General features: G+C 45.6%; 2 non-coding genes and 2 pseudogenes across 2 annotated transcripts; 2 read left to right on the plus strand and 2 right to left on the minus strand.

The window, feature by feature from the left end:
• Positions 1 to 317: 317 nt before the first annotated feature.
• Positions 318 to 436, minus strand: LOC129523939 (uncharacterized; annotated as a pseudogene).
• A 2,821-nt stretch (positions 437 to 3,257) lies between these two features.
• On the plus strand, positions 3,258 to 3,365 carry LOC115933471 (small nucleolar RNA U13). The gene has a single exon (XR_004069302.1). It is a non-coding gene; the product is annotated as a small nucleolar RNA U13 (small nucleolar RNA).
• A 6,138-nt stretch (positions 3,366 to 9,503) lies between these two features.
• On the minus strand, positions 9,504 to 10,181 carry LOC129534665 (large ribosomal subunit protein eL42-like; annotated as a pseudogene).
• Positions 10,182 to 16,592: 6,411 nt separating this feature from the next.
• Positions 16,593 to 16,714, plus strand: LOC115933470 (small nucleolar RNA SNORA26). Its single transcript, XR_004069301.2, has one exon. It is a non-coding gene; the product is annotated as a small nucleolar RNA SNORA26 (small nucleolar RNA).
• The last annotated feature ends 6,282 nt before the right edge of the window (positions 16,715 to 22,996 follow it).

Below are 22,996 nucleotides of genomic sequence, written 5' to 3' on the forward strand. Positions count from 1 at the left end.
TTGTTCCTCCCATCGTTATCGTGACCTCTGATGCCCCATCAACAGAAACTCCCGTGACTAAATGCTCCGGGAAGGTGATGCTAATGATGGACTGGTTCATTTGTCTTACTTTTCTTTTCTTTTTCTTTTTTTTTCTTTCAGAATAGCTGGGATTACAGGCGCCTGCCACGACACCCGGCTAAATTTTGTATTTTTAGTAGAGACAGGGTTTCACCATGTTGGCCAGGCCGGTCTCAAACTCCTGACCTCAGGTGATTCACCCGCCTTGGCTTCCCAAAGTGCTGGGATTTACAGGCGTGAGCCACCGTGCCAGGCCACACCTACAGCACCCAGTATTCCCAGGCAGTCTCCCATCCACGTACTAACCAGGCCTGACCCTGCTTAGCTTCCCAGATCAGACTAGATCAGGTGCATTCAGGGTGGTATGGCGGGAGATTTTTTTTTTTGAGATGGAGTCTTATTCCATCACTCAGGCTGGAGTGCAGTGGCGCGATCTCAGCTCACTGAAACTTCTGCCTCCCAGGTTCAAGCGATTCTCCTGCCTCAGCCTCCTGAGTAGCTGGGATTACAGGTGCCCACCACCACACCCAGCTAATTTTTGTATTTTTAGTAGAGACGGGGCTTCACCATGTTGGTCAGGCTGGTCTTGGACTCCTGACCTCAAATGATCCACCCGCCTTGGCCTCCCAAAGTGCTGGGCTTACAGGCGTGAGCCACCGCGCCCGGCTGCCTTACATATTTACATATTTCGCAAGTGTTCCTAGCTAGGAACTATTGCTGTTACTCAAACTCCTACAGGGAAGGTCAGGGCCTGCTTTGGACAGTTCCAGGGACAGTGACCAGTGCAAATAGTGGGTTGATGCTTCTTTCTTTCTTCTTCTTCTCTTTTTTTGAGACAGGGTCTCCCTCTGTCGCGTAGGCTGGAGTGCCGTGGTGCAATCACCGCTCACTGCAGCCTCAACCTCCTGGTTCAGTTGATCCTCCCACCTCAGCCTTCTGAGTAGCTAGGCCTACAGGTGCGTGCCACCATATTCAGCTGATTTTTTGTTGTAATTTTTGTGGAGATGGGGTTTTGCCATGTTGCCCAGGCTGGTCTTGAATTTCTGAGCTCAAATGATCCACCTGCCTCAGCCTCCCTCAGTGCTGGGATTACCAGTGTGAGCCGCTGTGCCTGGCTAGGATAATGTTTCTTCCAATCACAATTGCAATATTATGGATTTTTTTTTTTTTTGAGACAGAGTCTCATGTTGCCTAGGCTGGAGTGCAGTGGTGCAATCTCGGCTCACTGCAACCTCCGCCTCCTGAGTTCAAGCAATTCTCCTGCTTCAGCCTCCCGAGTAGCTGGGATTACAGGTATGCACCACCACGCCTGGCTAATTTTTGTATTTTTAGTAGAGACGGGGTTTCGCCATGTTGGCCAGGCTTGTCTTGAACTCCTGACCTCAGGTGATCCACCCACCTGGCTCGACCTCCCAAAGTGCTATGATTACAAGCTTGAGCCACCGTGCCCGGCTGCGGTATCATGGATTTACATGAAAAGAAATATACAGTATTAGAACTCTGGGACTTTAAGATGTGCTAGGTAAGATTTCTCAGGTACAGATGAATTGTCTCAGACACAGAACTCTCACAATGCACTGCTGGGGAGACGCAGAAACCCTGAGGTACCCCCTTCCCACATGCTGTCTTCTAAGGAATGACAAGACCTGACCACAACTAGACCCAATAGGCTAACATGACCATTTCAGCTCCATCATGTGAATGGGCCTTTGTCCCACTGAGGTTTCCCATCACCCTCTGGGTACCTTTCTCCAGTTAAATGTCCATGTTATGAACTCTGCCGCCCCTACCAAGAAGTGTGAATTCACAGCTGGGTGCAGTGGCTCACGCCTGTAATCCCAGCACTTTGGGAGGCCGAGGCAGGATGATCACTTGAGATCAGGAGTTCGAGACCAGCCTGGCCAGCATCGTAAAACCCCGTCCTACCAAAAATACAAACATTAGCTGGGCATGGTGGTGCATGCCTGTAATCCTAGCTACTTGGGAGGCTGAGGCAGGAGAATCACTTGAAACCAGGAGGCAGAGGTTGCAGTGAGCCGGGATTGTGCCACTGCACTCCAGCCTGGGTGACAGAGCAAGACACCTTCTGGAAAAAAAAAAAAGAAGTGTGAACTCAGACTCCTAGAGACTCCTAGCCTCTCTGCCAGGAGACATGGACACGCTTCCCAGCTCACACCCCTCGGATGCACCTGTGTTAAGCTTTGGCGTGACAGGGACCGGTTGACGGGAGAGGCTCTGTGCACAGATCCTGCTCCGCTGGTACTGCTGGTGGTGGTGACACCTGGCTGCTGGGGGCAGCAGCAGTGGCAAGAGTGAGTCCCTGAGGGCCCATGTTGGGTTCAGCTATGCTTGCAGGAAAGTCACGCCCCCGGGTTCAGGTCTCGGGATAGGCTGTGGCTGTGGCTGCGGCCACGGTCCTGAGAGTTGCCACAGGAAGCTCAGCCTCAACGCCTTTCTTCCGACCCCTCTCAAGGGGGGTTGAGCTTGTGAGTTACCTGACGTCTTTTTTTTTTTTTTTTTTGAGACGGAGTCTCGCTCTGTTGCCCAGGCTGGAGTGCAGTGATCTCGGCTCACTGCAAGCTCCGTCTCCCGGGTTCACACCATTCTCCTACCTCAGCCTCCCAAGTAGCTGGGACTACAGGCGCCTGCCATCACGCCCGGCTAATTTTTTGTACATTTAGTAGAGGCGAGGTTTCACCATGTTAGCCAGGATGGTCTCGATCTCCTGACCTCGTGATCCACCTGCCTCGGCCTCCCAAAGTGCTGGGATTACAGGCGTGAGCCACCATGCCCGGCCAACCTGAGGTCTTTAGCAAATCTTTTGTGTGTCTGTCTTTTTCTGCTTAAATTAGCCGTGGTGAATTCTGTTCTGAGTTTTGTTTTTGGTAACTAAAAATCCTGACCCTTACACGTTGGTACCAGGAGTGGTCCCAAGCAACAGACCTTCAGGAAAAGTGGGATATGAAGTTTATTATCTGAAATGAGTGGGTCTGAACACAGAGAGAATGCATTTCGTGTAGAAGGGTGGGCACCAGGGGCAAAAGTGTTACTTCAGTGAGGACTTTGTCGTGACCTGGACTGTCACATCCATTGAAGGCAAGGCTTTGTGCGGAATAAAAGGGGACAGCCATGGAATGTGATGGAAACAAGAAGGTTAAACTTGGCGGGTTATTTGGCTGCATTTAAATACACTGGAGGCCCCTCTGTAGTTCCCGAGCACGATGACTGGGTGTTCACGTGCATGTGTGGGGTGTGCCACCCTCTGAACCTTGTTACGATGTTGGCACATTACCCTGGACCTGACCTTGGATAAATAAATAAATAACTACACTGGATGCCAGTTGTGGTGGCTCACACCTGTAATCCCAGCACTTTGGGAGGCCAAGGCAGGCAGATCACTTGAGGTGAGGAGTTTGAGACCAGCCTGGACAACATGGTGAAACCCCGTCTCTACTAAAAATATAAAAATTACCCGGATGTGGTGGCGGGTGCCTGGAATCCCAGCTACTCAGGTGGCTGAGGCAGGAGAATCACTTGAACCCCAGGAGGCGGAGGTTGTAGTGAGGCAGGATCAGACAACTGCACTCCAGGGCGACATAGTGAGACTCTGTCTCAGAAAAAAAAAAAAAAAAAAATTGGCCAGGCATGTTGGCTCACACCTGTAATCCCAGCACTTTGGGAAGCTGAGGCAGGTAGATCACCTGAGGTCAGGAGCTGGAGACCAGCCTGACCAACGTGGTGAAACCCCGTCTCTACTAAAAATACAAAGTTAGCCAGGTGTGGTGGCGGGTGCCTGGAATCCCAGCTACTTGGGAGGCTGAAGCAGGAGAATCACTTGAACCTAGGAGGTGGAGGTTGCAGTGAGCCAAGATTGTGCCATTGCACTCCAGCCTGGGTGACAAGAGCAAAACTCCGTCTCAAAAAAAAAACAACAACAACACTGGAGACAATAAGTCTTAAGTTTTGGCTTAAGATGTTTTCAAAGAACTGGGGAATTTCTGACTCTTCTGAATGGGAATCTCCAACAATGGCAGTGTGCGGCTGCCGGTCTATGCAGCTTTGGCCACTGGGTACTGTTTACAGTCTGTGACAGGCTATGCACTATTTTGTGAACAGGAGGACTCCCATCAGGAGGACTCCACAGGGTCCTGTGGCTTGGATGGGGCCATGCGGAGAGATCTGGATGACCTGGAGCTTGCTGTATCCCCAACCCACAGAGTGCCCCTTCCAGCAGAAGCTGCCCCCCTTCTGCCTGATGGAGCTTGAAGACTCCAAAATAGGCTCACAAGACTGTCACATGCGAGAAGAAGCCAGCTGTCCTCATGCTAAACTGTCACCCACCTCCTGCCTCCAAGCCGGTGAGTGGATTCTAGGCTGTCTTTCACTGAGCTGGTGGTTATTACTTGCCCCCAGAGTCTAACTAATAGATTGTTGCTTTAGGCTCCTGTTGTAACAGGGAGTTCTGCTATCAAAACAGAACAAAATAAAACTGGCTGGGTGCGGTGGCTCACACCTGTAATCCCAGCACTGTGGGAGGCCCAGGCCGGTGGATTATTTGAGGTCAGGATTTCGAGACCATCCTGGCCAACATGGCAAAACCTCGTCTCTACTAAAAATACAAAAATTAACGGGGCATGATGGAGCATGCCTATAATCCCAGCTACTTGGGAGGCTGAGACGGGAGAATCGCTTGAACCCAGGAGGCAGAGGTTGCAGTGAGCCGAGATGGCACCACTACACTCTAGCCTGGACACAGGGTGAGACTCTGTCTCAAAACAAAAAAAGAACACAACCAAACCCAGCCTACGCCCTCTCCGCTGTCACCTCCCTCCTTGGCCCTCCTGGTTTGAATTAGTGACAGTGGTGGAGGGTGGGGCAGAACAGTTGGCCACAACAAGAAACAAACCAACCAAAAAGTATGTAGGTGGCTATGAGGCAGTCACTGTGGTGTCCTGCCCAGGGCCAACGCTGGGTAATCATGTTTGTCTATCTGTTTTCCTTTGCATCTTCAACTAGACGTGGGCGTTCGTTACTCCTGGACAAAACTTCCGTTAGCTCCTTGTCCCCTGTGGCAAGCCTGCCTGCACGTGCCTGGGAGGGATTTCTCTTCCCAGGAGCAAATAAGTTTGTCCCTGAGCAGTTTCTGGATTTGTTTATGCAGACTTTAGGGAAGATAAACATGAAAATTTTGATACAAATTTGAAGTCCTGGGAGTTGTGATAATGAGTGTGGCTGTGAATATTGCTTCCAGTTCTGGAAAGACCTGTGCAGCTGCAGCTCTCAGTGGGCTTGTGGGACTGGCCTGGGGACCCAGCCACTCTCAACAAGGTCCCCAGACCAGAATTGCTCTGAAGGTGTCTTTCTTTTGTTTTGTTTTGTTTTTTTGAGATGGAGTCTCACTCTGTCACCAGGCTGGAGTGCAGTGGCGCGATCTTGGCCCACTGCAACTTCTGCCTCCCGGGTTCAAGCCATTCTCCTGCCTCAGCTTCCCGAGTAGCTGGGATTATTACAGGCACACACCACCACGCCCAGCTAATTTTTGTATTTTTAGTAGAGGTGGGGTTTCACCATGTTAGCCAGCATGGTCTCCATCTCTTGACCTCGTGATCCGCCCGCCTCAGCCTCACAAAGTGCTGGGATTACAGGCGTGAGCCACTGCGCCCGGCTTTTTTTTTGAGACAAAGTCTGAGTCTGTCGCCCAAGCTGGAGTGCAGTAGCATGATCTCGGCTCACTGCAACCTCTGCCTCCCGGGTTCAAGCAATTCTCCTGCCTCAGCCTCCCGAGTAGCTGGGACTACAGGCATATGCCGCCATGCCTGGCTAATTTTTGTATTTTTAGTAGAGACGGGGTTTCATTATGTTGACCAGGCTGGTCTCGAACTCCTGATCTCGTGATCCGCCCGCCTTGGCCTCCCAAAGTGCTGGGATTACAGGCGTGAGCCACCGTGCCCAGCGAAACTATCTTTCAAGATGTTTCTTGGTCTTTAGTGTACATCTGAATATTCACATAAATGCTTGCTTGAGTGCTGTTTAAAAGGGAAAAAACCTTGGAAATAACCTAAATGTCTGCAGCAGGAGAAAGTCTGAATTTATCATGGTACATCTAGAGACAGGAAATCTAGGTGTTAGGTAGATGTCGGAAAGTTGGAGAGCTAAGTTTTGAAAGAGTTTGTCAAAAGCAAAATGGCTCAGAGACGTCACTTTAAACGGCAGCATCATATTTGATTATATGGATATACAGGACTGTAACTTCTTTATCCAATTTCCTATTGTTAAGTAGTAAAGTTGTCTTCAGTTATATTTGCTATTAGAAATAACTTGATGGTCTTTTTTAATACAAAATTTTCTATTGCTTAAAACTTTCCTTAAAATAGATTCCCAGAAGGGGAATTTCTAGATCAAATGGTTTGGATTTTAAGGATTTCCAAAGTGCTTTTCACATTTGTACTGATTTACTCCCCTGCCACTGTGTATGAAAATTGAATTCTACTCTCCCCAAAATTATTATTATTGTCTTTAATTAGAATGCCTAAAATGCCATTTCATATTGTTTTAGTTTACATTTCTGGATTATCACTTTGGCTGACCATTTGTATTTTATTTATATTTTATTTTTGTTTTTTTGAGACAGGGTCTCGCTCTGTCACCCAAGCTGGAGTGCAGTGGCACAATCATGGCTCACTGCAGCCTTGACCTCCTAGGGTCAAGCAATTCTCCTGCCTCAGTCTCCCAAGTAGCTAGGACTACAGGCGTGTACCACCATGCCCGGCCAATTTTTGTATTTTTTGTAGAGACAGAGTTTCACTGTGTTTGCTGATCTTGAACTCCTGGGCTCAAGCTCAAGCAATCCTCCCACCTCAGCCTCTCAAAGGGCTGAGATTACAGGCATGAGCCACCATGCTCGGCCCAGCTGACCACTTTTAATGGTTTTTAAAGTTACTTGTGTACTTTCTTGGAATTACCTGTTTACACACTGGGCCCATTTTTCTATTGAGTTTTAGTGTTTTTCCTATTAATTTATACAAACTTTTAACTAGGGCAGTTCATGGTACTGCACACAGCCTACCTGCGGCTGGCCTTTGGAAACCCTTTAGTTCGGTAATAACGAGTGGCCACTGCCTTGCGCCAAAGAGTTCTGCGAATCCCAAAGTTAACAGCTTATATCTTGTCCAGGCAAAAGGAGACGCGTCCTACGCAGATTGTTTGTATGTAACAAGAGCGTATTTTTAAAACCATGTGAATAACTCACATTACAATTCATTTAAAATATGATCCTCTTGCATGGCTCATTAAGTGAAACATGAAGGAATCAATATTAGATTTATTTATTTATGTGTTCATTTATTTTGAGACAGACTCTCTCTGTTGCCCAGGCTGGAGTGCAGTGGCGCATTCTCGGCTCATTGCAACCTCCCGCTCCTGGGTTCAGGCGATTCTCGTGCCTTAGCCTCCCAAGTAGCTGGGACTACAGATGTGCACCACCACACCCAGCTAACGTTTTTGGTATTTTTAGTAGAGGCAGGGTTTTGCCATGTTGGACAGGCTGGTCTCGAACTCCTGGCCTCAAGTGATCCGCCCACCTTGGCCTCCCAAAGTGGTGGGATTATAGGCGTGAGCCACTGTGCCTGGCCAACTTAGATTTATGTGTTTGCGGTGAGTAACCAATCTGTTTTATTTAGACCATGACATTGTAAGTGATTTATTGTCTTTGGAAAGTGACAGTCCCAAAGCTGGCTATATCAATAATTTTGTTAGATTTGACAGCAATAGAATATTTTGAGGATATTTGTTTGTGATAAACCACCAAAAGGGAGGGCAAAAAGGAGCCTGGACTGAAGGTCCTGAGTGGGCGCGTGACATCTGGGAGTCCAGCAGCTGCTGCAAGGCATATGATAGCATATGAGTTTTAACTGACCTCCAAGGAAAATTGCATTACTAAGAGGGGACTTTTAAGACAAAAAATAATGTGGTACGGTTAGACGCTGATTCAAAGGACATAAAAATTATTATTATTGTTTTTTGAGACAGAGTCTCACTCTGTCACCCAGGCTGGAGTGCAGTGGTGTGATCTCGGGTCACTACAACCTCTGTCTCCCAGGTTCAAGCGATTCTCCTGCCTCAGTCTCCTGAGTAGCTGGGATTACAGGTGCGCACCACCACGCCCGGCTAATTGTTTTTGTATTTTTAGTAGAGATGGGGTTTCACCATGTTGCTCAGGCTGGCCTCGAACTCCTGACCTCATGATCTGCACACCTCGGCCTCCCAAAGTGCTGGGATTACAGGTGTGAGCCACCACACATGGCCCATATAAAACTGATTTTTAAGAGAAGCCATAGGAAAACCACAAACTTAGTCTTGAGTAGCAGAGCCTCATTTACTGGCCAGCTCCCAGGAACTAGTCAGAGTTGGTTGGGGACTGGTTCTCTAGTTTTCCTCACGTTTACCTGAGTGAGCTTGCTGTTGCTAGTCATGCACTAACGGAAGATGCCTTCACACTGCCTTTTGTGACTTTTCCTGTCACCACCCTCTTTGGGCAGATGCAAACCACGCACGCGGCAACTCAGTTTTCATGCAGCCGGCTTTTCTTGCCCCTTTTTTTTCTTGAGTAAATGCTATCCTCCTTTTACTGGGGTAAAAGCCTTTGAAGTCATCCCTAATTCTTTCTCTCCCATTCTACCTCCACGCCATCAGCCTAACATGAAACGTGTGTCTGCCGTATCCCGCCACTTCTCCCCCGCAACGCCGGGGCCGCCTGTCTAAGCCACCAAGGCCCCGCGTCTTCTCTGCAGAAGTTGTCTCCTAACTGGCTCTTCTGTGTCCACTCAGGCCCTGGCAACTGACTCTACGCACAGCAGCTAGATTGATCTTTCCAGAGCATGAGTCAGGGAATGGCACTGCCCAGGACAAAACTTTCCAATGACTTCCAATGACTTTTATTAAATTAAAAATCAAAATCAAAATCTTTACTATGGCCTCCCAGATAGTCCCGGCCCTGGCCTCTGACTCCCCCTGAATTTGCCTCCCAGCCCTCCCTGTTGCTCCTCGAGTCCCTGCTGCTCCTTGAGCAGGCCAGTCCCCTCCCATCCAAGGGCCTTGCAAATATCTGGGCTTTGCTTGAATGTTCCCTCCTCAGATATGCCTTCCCTCACCACCGCATCTAAAACAGCACCCTCTTCACCACCTGTCACCTCTCTCTTCTTTATTTTTCCTCCTAGCACCTGTCACCACCTGACATTAGATTATGTAATTGTGTGTTGATGTACTTGTTATTATCTGTGTACTCTCCCTACTCCCATCTTGTTCACTGTTATACCCCCACTACCAAGAACAGTATCCAGCCATAGTACGTGCTCAGTAAGTTCAATATTAGTTGAATGAATTTTTTCCTTTTTCTTTTTTGAACATAAACTCAAGATTTTATTATGTCTTCATAATAAAACAAAAGATGACACTTAGAACTGGATCACTTGGCCCTTTCTCTTCTTACCTCCTCCCAGTTCAAAATGCTTGCATCTTTTAATAGCCAGCATTCTCTTAGATCTGCAGTTGGGCTCAATGCACTCAAGCCTTAGCACAATCTTCTTTGTAGTTTTAGCCTTTTTCCAAAAAATCGGCTTAGTCTGCCCACCATAGCCGCTCGGCTTCCTGTCATAACCCACTCACCCTGGGCATACAGAGAATCCTTGTCCTTCTTGTATTGTGTCACTTGGTGGGGATGGTGTTTGCCACACTTCTTACAGAAAGTCCTGCGGGTTGGCCAGGCATGGTGGCTCACGCCTGTAATCCCAGCACTTTGGGAGGCCAAGGTGGGCAGATCATTTGAGGTCAGGAGTTTGAGACCAGCCTGGCCAACATGGTGAAACCCCATCTCTACTAAAAATACAAAAATTAGCCAGGCGCGGTGTTGGGTGCCTGCAATCTCAGCCCCTCAGGAGGCCTAGACAGAAGAATCGCTCGAACCCAGGAGGTGGACATTGCAGTGAGCTTAGATCTCACCACTGCACTCCAGCCTGGGCGACAGAGTGAGACTCTGTCTCAAAAAACAAGCAAACAAACAAACAAAACAGAGCGAGACTCTCTCAAAAAAAAAAAGTCCTGTGGGTTTTAGGAACATTCACCATGTTTGCAGGATCGCTATTGGCACAGAAGGCAATTTTTTTTTTCTTAATCTCAAATGCGATAGTAGAATGAATGAATTTTTGAGTCCACTTTTATGTTTTCTACCTTTAAATCTGAGTGGATAGAGACTGTCTCAGCTTTGGAGTGACCTAGGTGATAAGATGGATAATGAGAGAATTTCATTTCAAAGAAAAGCATCCAAATATGGAATGTTGTGGGCAGTGTGTGGGAAGAAAGGTTAAGCAAGACGGCAGAGTTCAAGTGAGTGGGCAGCAAGAGAATCGAGAGGGTAACGTTAACTTGGAGAATTTTGAAACTATGAGCTTTCAATTCTACTTTAGATGATGCCAGAGAAATGAAGCAGATTTATAAGGTTTCGATCATTTTGTGGATGTCATTGCTATTGTAGTTATCATTTTCAGCAAGATAATTTGTTAAGTACTTAATTGGTAAACAGAGTTTTCTGGGCAGCTACAAAAAATAAGTCAAACTAATATAGTCAGTAGAATAGCAAGATGGAGTGGAACTACTAAATTGAGGGGGAAAGGAATAAGGAAAATCAGATCAAAGCAGCAAAACACAGAAGGGGGAAAAAAGCCAAACCATAAAAAGCAAGATAAACAGAGAATATGAGGATATTAAAAATTAGACCAGCCATATCAAGGATCATTAAAATTTTAAATAGATTAAGTTCTATTAAAGTACAATCTCAGATTGCATTAAAAAGTTATAAGCTTTTTACAAGACATATATCTAAATAGAAAACATGAAGATATTAAAAATTACACCAGCCATATCGAGGAGCATTAAAAATTTAAATAGGCTAAATAAAACAGTTAAATAGACCAAGTTCTATTGAAATACAAAGAAACCTACATTGCATTTAAAAAGTTATGCTTTTTACATGAAGTACATCCAAAACAGAAATTTCACAGCAGGTCTGAAAATATAGGATGGACAAAGAGAAGGAAAAGTAAAGAAAGCAGGACTTGCAATAGATACAACAAAAAGCATTAATGGGACTAAAATAGATATTTATATTAATAAAAGATATTAATTAAGATATAATTCTTTATGAATTGAGCAATATAGCTTTAAAATAATAAGGTAAACCCTATTGGAAATAATAGAATTTGACAAGGCAATGACAACTAGAGACATGAAATTCTTTAAAAAAAATTAAAAGATCAAGTAAGTAAGTTTAATAATACATTTGAAAATACAGATGATAGTTTGAAAGAATTTTGTTTGGAAAACATAAATTAATCAAAAATAGAAAAAATTGAGTGGCCAGGTGCGGTGGTTCACGCCTGTAATCCCAGCACTTTGGGAGGCTGGGGCAGGCGGATCACGAGGTCAGGAGTTTGAGAGCAGCCTGGCCAACATGGTGAAACCCTGTCTCTACTAAAAATACAAAAATTAGCTGGGCATGGTGGCGGGTGCCTGTAATCCCAACTACTCGGGAGGCTGAGGCAGGAGAATTGCTTGAACCCAGGAGGCAGAGGTTGCAGTGAGCTGAGATCGTGCCCTTGTACTCCAGCCTGGGGGACAAGAGTGAGACTTCCTCTCAAAAAATAAAAAAAAAGAAAAAAAGAAAAAATTAAAATATAGTCAGATTTATTCCCCAAAATATTCCAAGCAAATTTCATGTTTAATAGGTAAATTCTATCGAAACTTCCAAAAAGTTATAGGTAACACACTTTTTTTGTTATTCAACTGCTCCAGAGAATAGAAGGAAAAGTGGAAAGAATTTCAATTCATTCTACAAGGTTAGCATAACCTTGATAGCAAAATTGGGCAAAGATGCACTAAAAAGAAAATTATAAACATTGATTTAAAATGCCAGATAATGTATTAGCAAATCAAATCCAGTAATCAATTAACAATTAATAGGTAGGGAGACATAAAAGTGTGAAATCTACTACAAATGCAGTTTACTATATTAATAGACAAGCGTAGAAAAACAAAGTTATTTCAATAGATGCAACAATCAGTCCTAAAAAATTCTTAGTAACCTAGGAATATAAGGGACCAGGTGCAGTGGCTCACGCCTGTAATCCCAGCACTTTAGGAGGCCAAGGCGGGTGGATCACCTGAGGTCAGGAGTTCGAGACCAGCCTGACAATATTGTGAAACGCCCGTCTCTACTAAAAATACAAAAATTAGCCAGGCATGGTGGCCGGCACCTGTAATCCCAGCTACTCGGGAGGCTGAGCCAGGAGAATCACTTGAACCCAGGAGGCAGAGGTTGCAATGAGCCAAGATTGAGCCACTGCACTCCAGCCTGGATGACAGAGCAAGACTCCATCTCAAAAAAAAAAAAAAAAAAAAAAAGGAATATAGGGAAACTTCTTCACTCTGATAAAGAAGTAAACAGCAGCAACCACACTGAAAGGTGAAAACACAAGCCATTCTCCTTAAAGTCAAGAATGGGACGAGGATGCTGCGTAGCACTACTACTAGTCAGTATCTTACTGTAGGCCCTAGCTGCTGCGAGAAATAAGGAGAGCAAACTAAGTTTATAAAAAGAAATGACAAACTTATTGCTTACAGATGATACGACTGGTTATTTATGAAATCGTAAGAATCAACTAGCCAGGTGCAGTGGCTCACATCTGTAATCCCAGCACTTTGGGAGGCCTAGCGGGCTGACCACTTGAGCCTAGGAGTTTGAGACCAGCCTGGGCAACACAGTTAGACACTGTCTACAAACACACACACACACACACACACACACACACACACACACAAAATTAACTGGGTGTGGCGACGGATGCCTGTAGTCCCAGCTACTCCGGAGGTTGAGGTGGGAGGATCACTTGAGCCCAGGAGGTCAAGGCTGCAGTGAGCCTTGATCATGCCACTGCACTCCAGCCTGGATGACAGAAGAAAAGAAAACAGAATAATTCAACTAAAAATGGAAAATTGTTCATATAAAAAGAGCACAACAGGATAACCAGTTATGAGTAAAACACGAATATATTAATAGCATTGGCAGGCTGGGCGCAGTGGCTCATGCCTCTAATCCCAGCACTTTGGGAGAATGAGACTCTGTCTCAAAAAAAATAGTAATAATAAGGCAATAACGATAAATTAGAAAACTTAATGGCAATAAAATTTTATTTAATAGCAAAACAAAAGCCCACCAAAACCATAAAATATTTAGGACTAGGAATAAGAGTGAATGTGTTATGTTTATTTTCCTTGTTATGTTTATTCTCTAAAACTCAGGAACATGAAGAATGTCTGAATCAATGGAGCTCTGCATTGCTTCCTAGTCAGGAAAGCTCATTCTTATGAAGATGCTAATTCTTTCCAAACTGATCCATAAATTCAATCCAATTTTAAGATGAAATACAACTCATTTAAAATTGTATCTTTATAAGCTGATTTAAAAGTTTATTTGGAGGCTGGGCACAGTGGCTCACGCCTGTGATACCAGTGCTTTGGGAGGCCGAGGCAGGCAGATCACGAGGTTAGGAGTTCAAGACCAGCCTGGCCAACATGGTGCAACCCCATCTCTACTAAAAATACAAAAATTAGCTGGCTATGGTGGTGCGTGCCTGTAATCCCAGCCATTCGGGAGGCTGAGGCAGGAGAACTGCCTGAACTGGGACCTGGGAGGTGGAGGTTGTAGTAAGCGGATATCACGCCACTGCACCAACCTGGGCTACAGAGCAAGACTCTGTCTCAAAAAAACAAAAAACAAAAACAAAACAAAAAAATGGTTTTGGAATAATAGCTTGTGGGAGAAGAGCCAGAGCCAGATATATATATATATATATAGCTTGAGCCCAGGAGTTCGAGACCAGCCTGTGGAACATGATGAAACTGTCTCTACTAGAAATACAAAAACTGAGGTGGGAGGATCACCTGAGCTTGGGGAGCTCAAGGCTGCAGTGAGCTGCGATCGCGCCACTGTACTTCAGCCTGGGCGGCAGAGTGAGACTCCATCTCAAATAAATAAATAAATAAATCTACAAAAATACTAGAAGGAGATGTAAGAGGATGTTTTTGTAATGTTGGTGTGGGGAAGTCTCTCCTATACAAGACATCACCCAGAAGCCATAAAGAAAATATTTTTAGGTTTGGTCACAGAAAAAACTTTAAGTTCTACTCAGTGGGAGATATCATAAGTAGAATTAAAAGATGACCCATCTAGGAAAGGCATATGATAAAAATAATGACAAGAGCCAGCATGAATATAGGGGTTATTATGTTCTGGGAATGGTGCTAAGCATTTTACATGCATTATCTAACGACTACTTGTAGGTATTATTGTTCCATTTTATAGATGGAGAAACTGAGGTCTAGGAAGTTCACATATATGCTAAAAGGGTTAATAGTGTACTGAGCATCTGCTGTTTTGGGTTGTTCAGCATCCCCTTTCCCTAAGAAGAGTCTCCTTTTGGCTTTGGAGCTCAAGAAGAATGGACCTTACCTTTGGGTTGACAAAGCTTGAAGGACTGAGGTGTCCTGTGGTTGCCGATGATTCTGGCTACAGAAGGAAAAGCTAACTGCAGAAGGATGGCATCAAGGCAAACAGAGATGAGGGAAGGTGAAAGGTAAATGGAGAGAAAGGTTTGAGTTATTGTTAGGGTCCCTGGATCCTTTTGCACCTGAGTGTAGATCTACTCTTGGGCTTCCAGTTATGGAGTCAATGAGTTCCCTCTTTTCTCCTTCCTTCCTTCCTTCCTTTCTTTTTCTTTTTTTTTGGCAGTCTTACTCTGTTACCCAGGCTGGAGTGTAGTGGCAGGATCTCAGTTCCCTGCAACCTCCATCTCCCATGTTCAAGTGATTCTCCTGCCTCAGCCTCTCTAGTAGCTGGGATTACAGGCCCCTCACCATCACGCCCAGCTAATTTTTGTATTTTTAGTAGAGACAGGGTTTCACCATGTTGGCCAGGCTGGTCTCAAACTTCTGGCCTCAGGTGATCCACCTGCCTCGGCTTCCCAAAGTGCTAGGATTACAGGCATGAGCCACCGTGCCCGGCCAAGTTCCCTCTTAAGCTAATTTGGGTAGTTTATTCAACTCTAAGAACCCCAAACACCCTGGCTAGGCTGATATAATATTCTCAGCGTGTAAAGACTTCAACTACTTCAACTACAGAACAAAGACAGACCAAGATAGCCAATGGGCAAAACATGTGAGTATAAACTCAACAAAGAAGCACGAATGGGGGTTAGTTCTGAAGCTCCTCTCTGGGGTCCACGCCTCCCATGTGGAGGACCTGTAGTGTTTTTACCCACTTCTCCTGAGGTCTCCCCACTGCTGAGACAGCATCCACAACCATCGGGGTGTGCAGAGGGTTTTTCTTGAGCTCACTCTGCCCTACTATATGGACCTCTTATTTGGTTCTCTGAAATAATCTTCCTCAGAGAATTAGAAAAGATGAGAAATCGCTAGTGGCATATTGTTTCTGAAATATTAAGGAACTGAGAAAAGATTTCCCCCATCGTGTGGCTTCTGAGAACACCACGTGTGTGGGGGGGGCTCAGGTGTGCTATGGGAGGGGTTTTGGTCATTAACCCGCTCCTTCTCCAGGATTGGACTGCTCTCCCACGTGGCTGGCTGCAGGGCCCGTAATGAAGCTGACAGCTCTTCCAGGCACGATTTTTCTTCCTTAAAGCATGGCTTCTTCGGAACAGAACCAATCAGAGTTTTATTTTATTCCAGTTCTATGAATTGGTTGTGGGATGAAGCTTCTTTGGTGCAGGAGAAAAAGTGCCTGGATGAGGGATTGATGAAGAGCGGAGAAGGCACGTCACCACCAAGTATGTGGCATGGTGATAATTCAGTTGCAACCTTAGCGAGGACATACTCTGTGTTCAGCATTGTGGAAGATTCAAAATGAGTAAGAAAGGTCATTCTTGCTGTCCCAAGTACCCTATTAACCCTTTTAGCTCAGTACACTATTAACTCTTTTAGCATATATGTGAACTTCCTAGACCTCAGTTTCTCCATCTATAAAATGGAACAATAATAATACCTCCTTCAGTACAGTTGAGGAGATAAGATAGGGGACCGGGAGGCAGTGGTGGGCATCTCTGATTCACCCACAGAGGGGATGAGGCTGAAGGTTGGAGAGAGTGAGGCAATGATGGAAGTAAAGATATCAAAAGCATATTTTAGACTCTGGTTCCTTTGGGGCAGGAAGGAAGAAGTTTAAGATGGGCAAGGATGTATTTACATTTGTAGGATACTGATACCAGACTGAATTTAATACAGGTTCACTGTCTTCTTAAACATAATAAGCTGGACAAGAAGCAATGACAATCTGTTAGTAAGGAACACCGTAATTCAAAGTTCTACTGAAAGGAACATGGCACCTTGGAAAACAATTATTCCAAGCACGGGACAGAAGAATGTCAAAGACTAGTAGGGCAACTCAGAAGGGCACATGACCCTTTCCTGCGCCCCTTTAAGGCTGATGCAATGCTTTAAGAGGCTAACACAGAAGGGTGAAGCCAGTCTCCTTAAAACCCAAAGAAGAGATTGTAAAACTTCTCTTTGGATCCTGTCTGGAGTCACAGCTGGAAAAAAAAAGGAGCAGGGGTCCTAACAGAACAAATTTGAAAAGGCTATTATTTTATTATTTTATTATTATTATTAATTTTGAGACAGTCTCACTCTGTTGTCCAGGCTGGAGTGCAGTGGCGTGATCTTGGCTCACTGCAACCTCCGCTTCCCGGGTTCAAGTGATTCTCCTGCCTCGGCCTCTCGAGTAGATGGAACTACAGGCGCACACGCCACCACGCCCCGCTAATTTTTTTGTATTTTTAGTAGAGAGGGGCTTTTGTCATGTTGCCCAGCCTGGTCTCAAACTACTGGCCTCAAGTGATCTGCCCACCTCAGCCTCCCAAAGTGCTGGGGTTACAGGCGCGAGGCATCATGCCCGGTAGAAAAGGCTATCATTGGTTAAACTTGGGATAACTTTAGCTTTAGAAAGTAGGACTGCAAAGATTGAAACACATCAAACATAGAAAAATCCATGAGTTCAGAATGATATTCCAAAAATATTTTCATAGTTAAAGGTGCTTAAGGAAGCAACTCATTAATTCGATACCAATAAGGGGAAGGAATCAAGTATTTATCCTGCCTTTGCAAACATGACGGGGGAATTCTTCTCTATAGAACTATAGCTAATATATGCCAAAGGAATGAAAACATTAGAATGCTACCATTTAGTAAACCCTAACAAAATCGTTCTAGCCACTGATTATCAATATCTGCTAAAATTATTGGGTGAAATGTTAATAGGGAACTTTAGAATAGATGGGTCAGGCTGACAACATTTGAACTCTTTGATCAGTTCTAACATTATTGGATAGTGAGAGATTTTGTGCCTCCTGAATAAAAAGCAAAAGCAAGTTCACAGCACCACCTATAAAGTATTCTTGGGTTTTTTATTTGTTTGTTCTTTGTATTTCTTTGTCGCTCTGTCACCCAGGCTGGAGTGCAGTGGCACGATCTTGGCTCACAGCAATCTCCGCCTCCCAGGCTCAAGCGATTCTCTCACCTCAGCCTTCTGAGTAGCTGGGACCAGAAGGACCTGGTGCGTGGCACCAGGCCCAGCTAATTTTTTGTATTTTGTGTAGAGATTGGGTTTTGTCTTATTCCCCAGGTTGGTTTTGAACTCTAGGGCTCAAGTGATCCTCTCACCTCACCCTCCCAAAGTGTCAGAATTACAGGTGTGAGCCACCACGCCCAGCCCAAGGTATTCTTGAAAAACAAAAACAAAACAAAAAAAACCTAACTCTCATGAATGGTCTAAATTTTTCTACTAGTTTATAGAAAATATGGGGGCTAAAGGAGCACATAAAAGAACACTGTGAGGCAGCCAGGCACGGTGGCTCATGACTGTAATCCCAGCACTTTGAGAGGCCAAGGCAGGTGGATCACTTGAGGTCAGGAGTTCAAGACCAGCCCGGCCAACATGGTGAAACTCTGTCTCTACTAAAAATACAAAAATTAGCTGGGCGTGGTGGTGGGTGCCTGTAATACCAGCTACTTGGGAAACTGAGGCACGAGGATCTCTTGAACCCGGGAGGCGGAGGTTGCAGTGAGTCAAGATCGCGCCACTGCACTCTAGCCTGGGCGACAGAGCGAGACTCCGTCTCAACAACAACAACAACCAAAAAAGCACTGAGGATATAATCTGCCACATTTAGACTGTAAAATTGTGTAGGACAAATGACGACCTCGTCATGCAATCACAACTAAGTTCAGGGTGACCTTGATTTCATCCTGATTCAAACAAACTGAAAAGGCCAGGTGCGGTGGCTCACGCCTGGAATCCCGGCACTTTGGGAGGCCAAGGTGGGCAGATACCTGAGGTCAGGAGTTCAAGACCAGCCTGACCAACATGGTGAGACCCCCATCTCTACTAAAAATACAAAAAATTAGCTGGGTGTGGTGTCAGGCACCTGTAATCCTGGCTACTCAGGTGGCTGAGGCAGGAGAATCACTTGAACCTGGGAGGCGGAGGTTGCAGTGAATGGAGATTGCGCCACTGCACACTGCACTCCAGCCTAGGTGACAGAGAGAGACTCCGTCCCCCCAAAAAACAAACAAAGTGAAAAGACATTTTAATTATTTTAGTTGTTTGGTCTTTTATTTTTAGAAACAGAGTCTGGCTGTGTTGCCCAGGCTGAAGTGCGGTGGAGTGATCATAGCTCACTGCAGCCTTGAATTCCTGGGTCCAAGTGATCCTCCTGCCTCAGCCTCCTGAGTTCCTGGGGCTACAGGTGCACGCCACCATTCCTGGCTAATTTTTTATTTTTTGTGGAGACAGCATCTCCCTCTGTTGCCCAGGCTGGTCTGGAACTCCTGGCTTCATGCAGTCTTCCCGCCTTGGCCTCCTACAGTGCTGAGATTACAGTTGTGAGCCACCACACCCGGCCTAGTTTTTAATTTTTATGGGTACATAATAGGTATATATGTTCATGGGCGCATGTGATGATAAAGGTAGACCATGTGTAATAATCACGTCTGGGTAAGTGGGGTATCCATCACCTTGAGCATTTATCATTTCTTTGTGTTAGGAACATGGAAAATTATACTCTTTTATCTATTTAAAAATATACAATAGGGCTGGGTGCGGTTGCTTATGCCTGTCATCCCAGCACTTTGGGAGGCCCAGGCAGGCGGATCACCTGAGGTCAGGAGTTTGAGACCAGCCTGGCCAACACGGTGAAACCCTGTCTCTACTAAAAATACAAAAAAAATTAGATGGGCATGGTGGCAGGCGCCTGTAATCCTAGCTACTTGGGAGACTGAGGCAGGAGAATCACTTGAACGCAGGAGAATCACTTGAACCCAGGAGGCAGAGGTCGAACTGAGCTGAGATGGCACCATTGTACTCCAGCCTGGGCAACAGTGCAAGATTCCGTCTCAAAATACGTGTGTGTGTGTGTGTATAAACACAATAAATTATTGTTTAGTGTAGTCACCTGTTGTGCTAGATCTTATTCTATCTAACTATATTTTTGCCCCCATTAACCATCCTCACTCCACCCCCACACCTACCACTACCGTTCCCAGCCTCTGGTAACCATCATTCTATTCTCTATCCCCATGAGTTTGTTTTAAACTTTAGTTCTCACATATGCGTGAGACATGTGCAGTTGGTCTTTCTGTGCCTGATTTCACTTAATGTAATGTCCTCCAGTTCCATCTGTGTCACAAATGACGGAATTTCATTCTTTTTTTGGCTGAGTACATGTCCATTGTGTACATGTACCACATTTTCTTTATTCATTTGTCGGTTGATGGACGCTTAGGTTGCTTCCAAACCTTGGCTATTGTGAATAGTGCTGTGATAAACATGAGAGTGCAGGTATCTCTTTGATACATTGATTTCCTTTCTTTGGGGTTGATAGGGTTTGGCTGTTTCCCCAGCCAGATCTGAACTTGAATTGTATCTCCCAGGATTCCCATGTCTTGTGGGAGGGACCCAGTGGGAGGTAATTGAACCACGGGGGCCAGTCTTTCCCATGCTATTCTCATGATAGTGAATGAGTCTCATGAGATCTGATGGGTTTATCAAGGGTTTCCGCTTTTGCTTCTTCCTCATTTTCTCTTGCCGCCACCATGTAAGAAGTGCCTTTCGCCTCCAACTATGATTCTGAGGCCTCCCCAGCCATGTGGAACTGTAAGTCCAATTAAACCTTTTTTCTTCCCAGTCTGGGGTATGTCTTTATCAGCAGTGTGAAAACAGAGTAATACACAGGTGTATACCTAGCAGTGGGATTGCTGGATCATGTGGTAGCTCTATTTTTAGTTTGTCGAGGAACCTCCATACTGTTCTCCATAGTGGCTGTACTAATTTACCTTCCCACCAACATTGTATGAGGGTTCCCTTTCCGCCACATCTTCGATCCTTGTCAGCATTTGTTATTGTCTGTCTTTTGGATGACAGCCATTTTAACTGGGGTGAGATGATATCTCGTGTGTGTGTTTTGTTTTTTTTTTTTTTTGAGACAGAGTCTCACTCTGTCACCCAGGCTAGAGTGCAGTGGCACTATCTTGGCTTCACTGCAACCTCTGCTTCCTGGGTTCAGGCAATTCTCCTGCCTCAGCCTCCCGAGTAGCTGGGACTACAGGTGTGTGCCACCACGCCTAGCTAATTTTTGTATTTTTAGTTGAGATGGGCTTTCACCATGTTGGCTAGGATGGTCTTGATCTGTTGACCTTGTGATCCACCCACCTTGGCCTCCCAAAGTGCTGGGATTACAGGCATGAGCCACTGTGCCTGGCCCTCATTGTGGTTTTAATTTGCATTTCTCTGATGATTAATGATGTTGGCCATTTTTTCATTGGAAAGACCTTTTTTTTTTTTTTTTGAGATGGAGTCTCGCTCTGTCACCCAGGCTGGAGTGCTGTGGCACGATCTCAGCTCACTGCAAGCTCTGCCTTCCGGGTTCATGCCATTCTCCTGCCTCAGCCTCCCGAGTAGCTGGGACTACAGGCACCTGCCACCACGCCCGGCTAATTTTTTGTATTTTTAGTAGAGATGGGGTTTCACCGTGTTAGCCAGGATGGTCTCGATCTCCTGACCTCGTGACCCGCCTGCCTCGGCCTCCCAAAGTGCTGGGATTACAGGCATGAGCCACCGCTCCCGGCCTGAAAAGACATTTTTGAGGCATTGTGGAAATGTGAACATGCCTGGATAGTGGGTGATATTAAGGAACTGTTTATTAAGGAACTGTTTTTTGGGGGTGCAGTAATTGTGTTATGGTTATTTTTTGAAATATCTTTACCAGGCTGGGCAACATAGCAAGACTGTGTCTCTAAAAAAAATTTTTTTTAGTTAGCTGGGGGTGGTGGTGCACGCCTGTAGTCCCAGCTACTAACTTAGGAGGTCATGGCAGGAGGATCGCTTGAGTGTAGGAGTTTGAAGCTGCGGTGAGCCACGATCAAACCACTGTCCTCTACTGCACTTCACTCTGGGCAACAGGGCAAGACCCTGCCTGAAAAAAAAAATTGTATTAAACTATATTAGAATGACATGCTAAAGCACTTATAAGTAAAATGATATGTCTGGTATTTGCTTAAAAATTCTCTAGTAAAAAGTAAAAAAGTGGAGGTGGGGGGAATAGGCCAAAAAGGATGGCAGAAGGTAGAGAATTCACTGATGGACAGGTATATGGGGTATATATGGGGTATATGGGGGCTTATTCTACTTTTGTGAGTTTTTGAGAATTCCCATAATAGAAACAATTAAAAAAAATTTTTTTTTTTGAGACAGGGTCTCTCTGTCGACCAGGCTGGAGTGCAGTGGTATGACCTCGGCTTACTGCAACCTCCACCTACCAGGTTCAAGCAATTCATGTGCCTCAGTCTCCTAAGTAGCTGTGATTACAGGTGTCCAGAGTAATTTCTGAATTTTTAGTAGAGTTGGGGTTTCACCATGTTGGCCAGGCTGTTCTTGAACTACTGACCTCACGTGATCCACCTGCCTCGGCCTCTCAAAGTGCTGGGATTACAGGCCTGAGCTACCACGCTGGCCTAGAAACCAGTTGTAAATCCTCCTTTGCTTTTTCCTCTCTCAGGTATTTTCCTGCTAAAGAGCAAGGTTGAGCACTTCACACTTTATCTCAAAGTGTCTTTGAAGAGTAAAGCAAATCTCTCAATAGAGTATTCCAAGATAAAGAACAGCCATCTCCAAACTCATGCCACAGTGAGGAACTGTGCTAGGTCAGGAGACTGTTTGGAGCCCGGGACACTGGGGGTTAACAGCCTGTTCCTGGCAGCTGAGTGTCCCCACAGCTGCCAGCAATTAGACTAGCTGGCAGTCCCCTTAGGAAACTCCTGCTGCCTGATGAGGACTAATTGCTTGCCGGCGTCTAAGTCCCCAATCGATAGAAATGGAAATCCATTAGGGAAAGGCTGGCGGGAGGGACTGCCTTCTGGGGAGGGCGCAGCCCTGCAGAGGCACAGGCCCGGCCAGTGTGGGTGCTGCCAACACTGCCAACACACCCTACCATGGGTGCTGCCAACGCACTGTCCCTGGAAAACCACCCGGTGAAACGCTGTCCCCCAGAGAGTGTTCGTTTCCTCCTGATTGTGGTCTACCACTGAAGAAGCCTGTCTGCCCAACGTGGCATTACCACAATTGCTTCTCAGAGAAACAAACCACGTGTCCTGGGAGAGTGGCAGAGGCCAAGGTCAGTGCAGACAGGGATGCTCTGTAAGGTTCGGTGCAGCTAAGCAAGGGGGCTTAGCTGAGCTTTGAGTCAGGCAGTTTCCTGTAATAAGCAGACTCAGTGCAGTGACTTGTAAGCAGCTACTGAAAATCCATACTTCAGATCCCTGT

The sequence above is a fragment of the Gorilla gorilla genome, chromosome 6, assembly GCF_029281585.2.
Source record: "Gorilla gorilla gorilla isolate KB3781 chromosome 6, NHGRI_mGorGor1-v2.1_pri, whole genome shotgun sequence".
Lineage (NCBI taxonomy): Eukaryota > Metazoa > Chordata > Mammalia > Primates > Hominidae > Gorilla > Gorilla gorilla.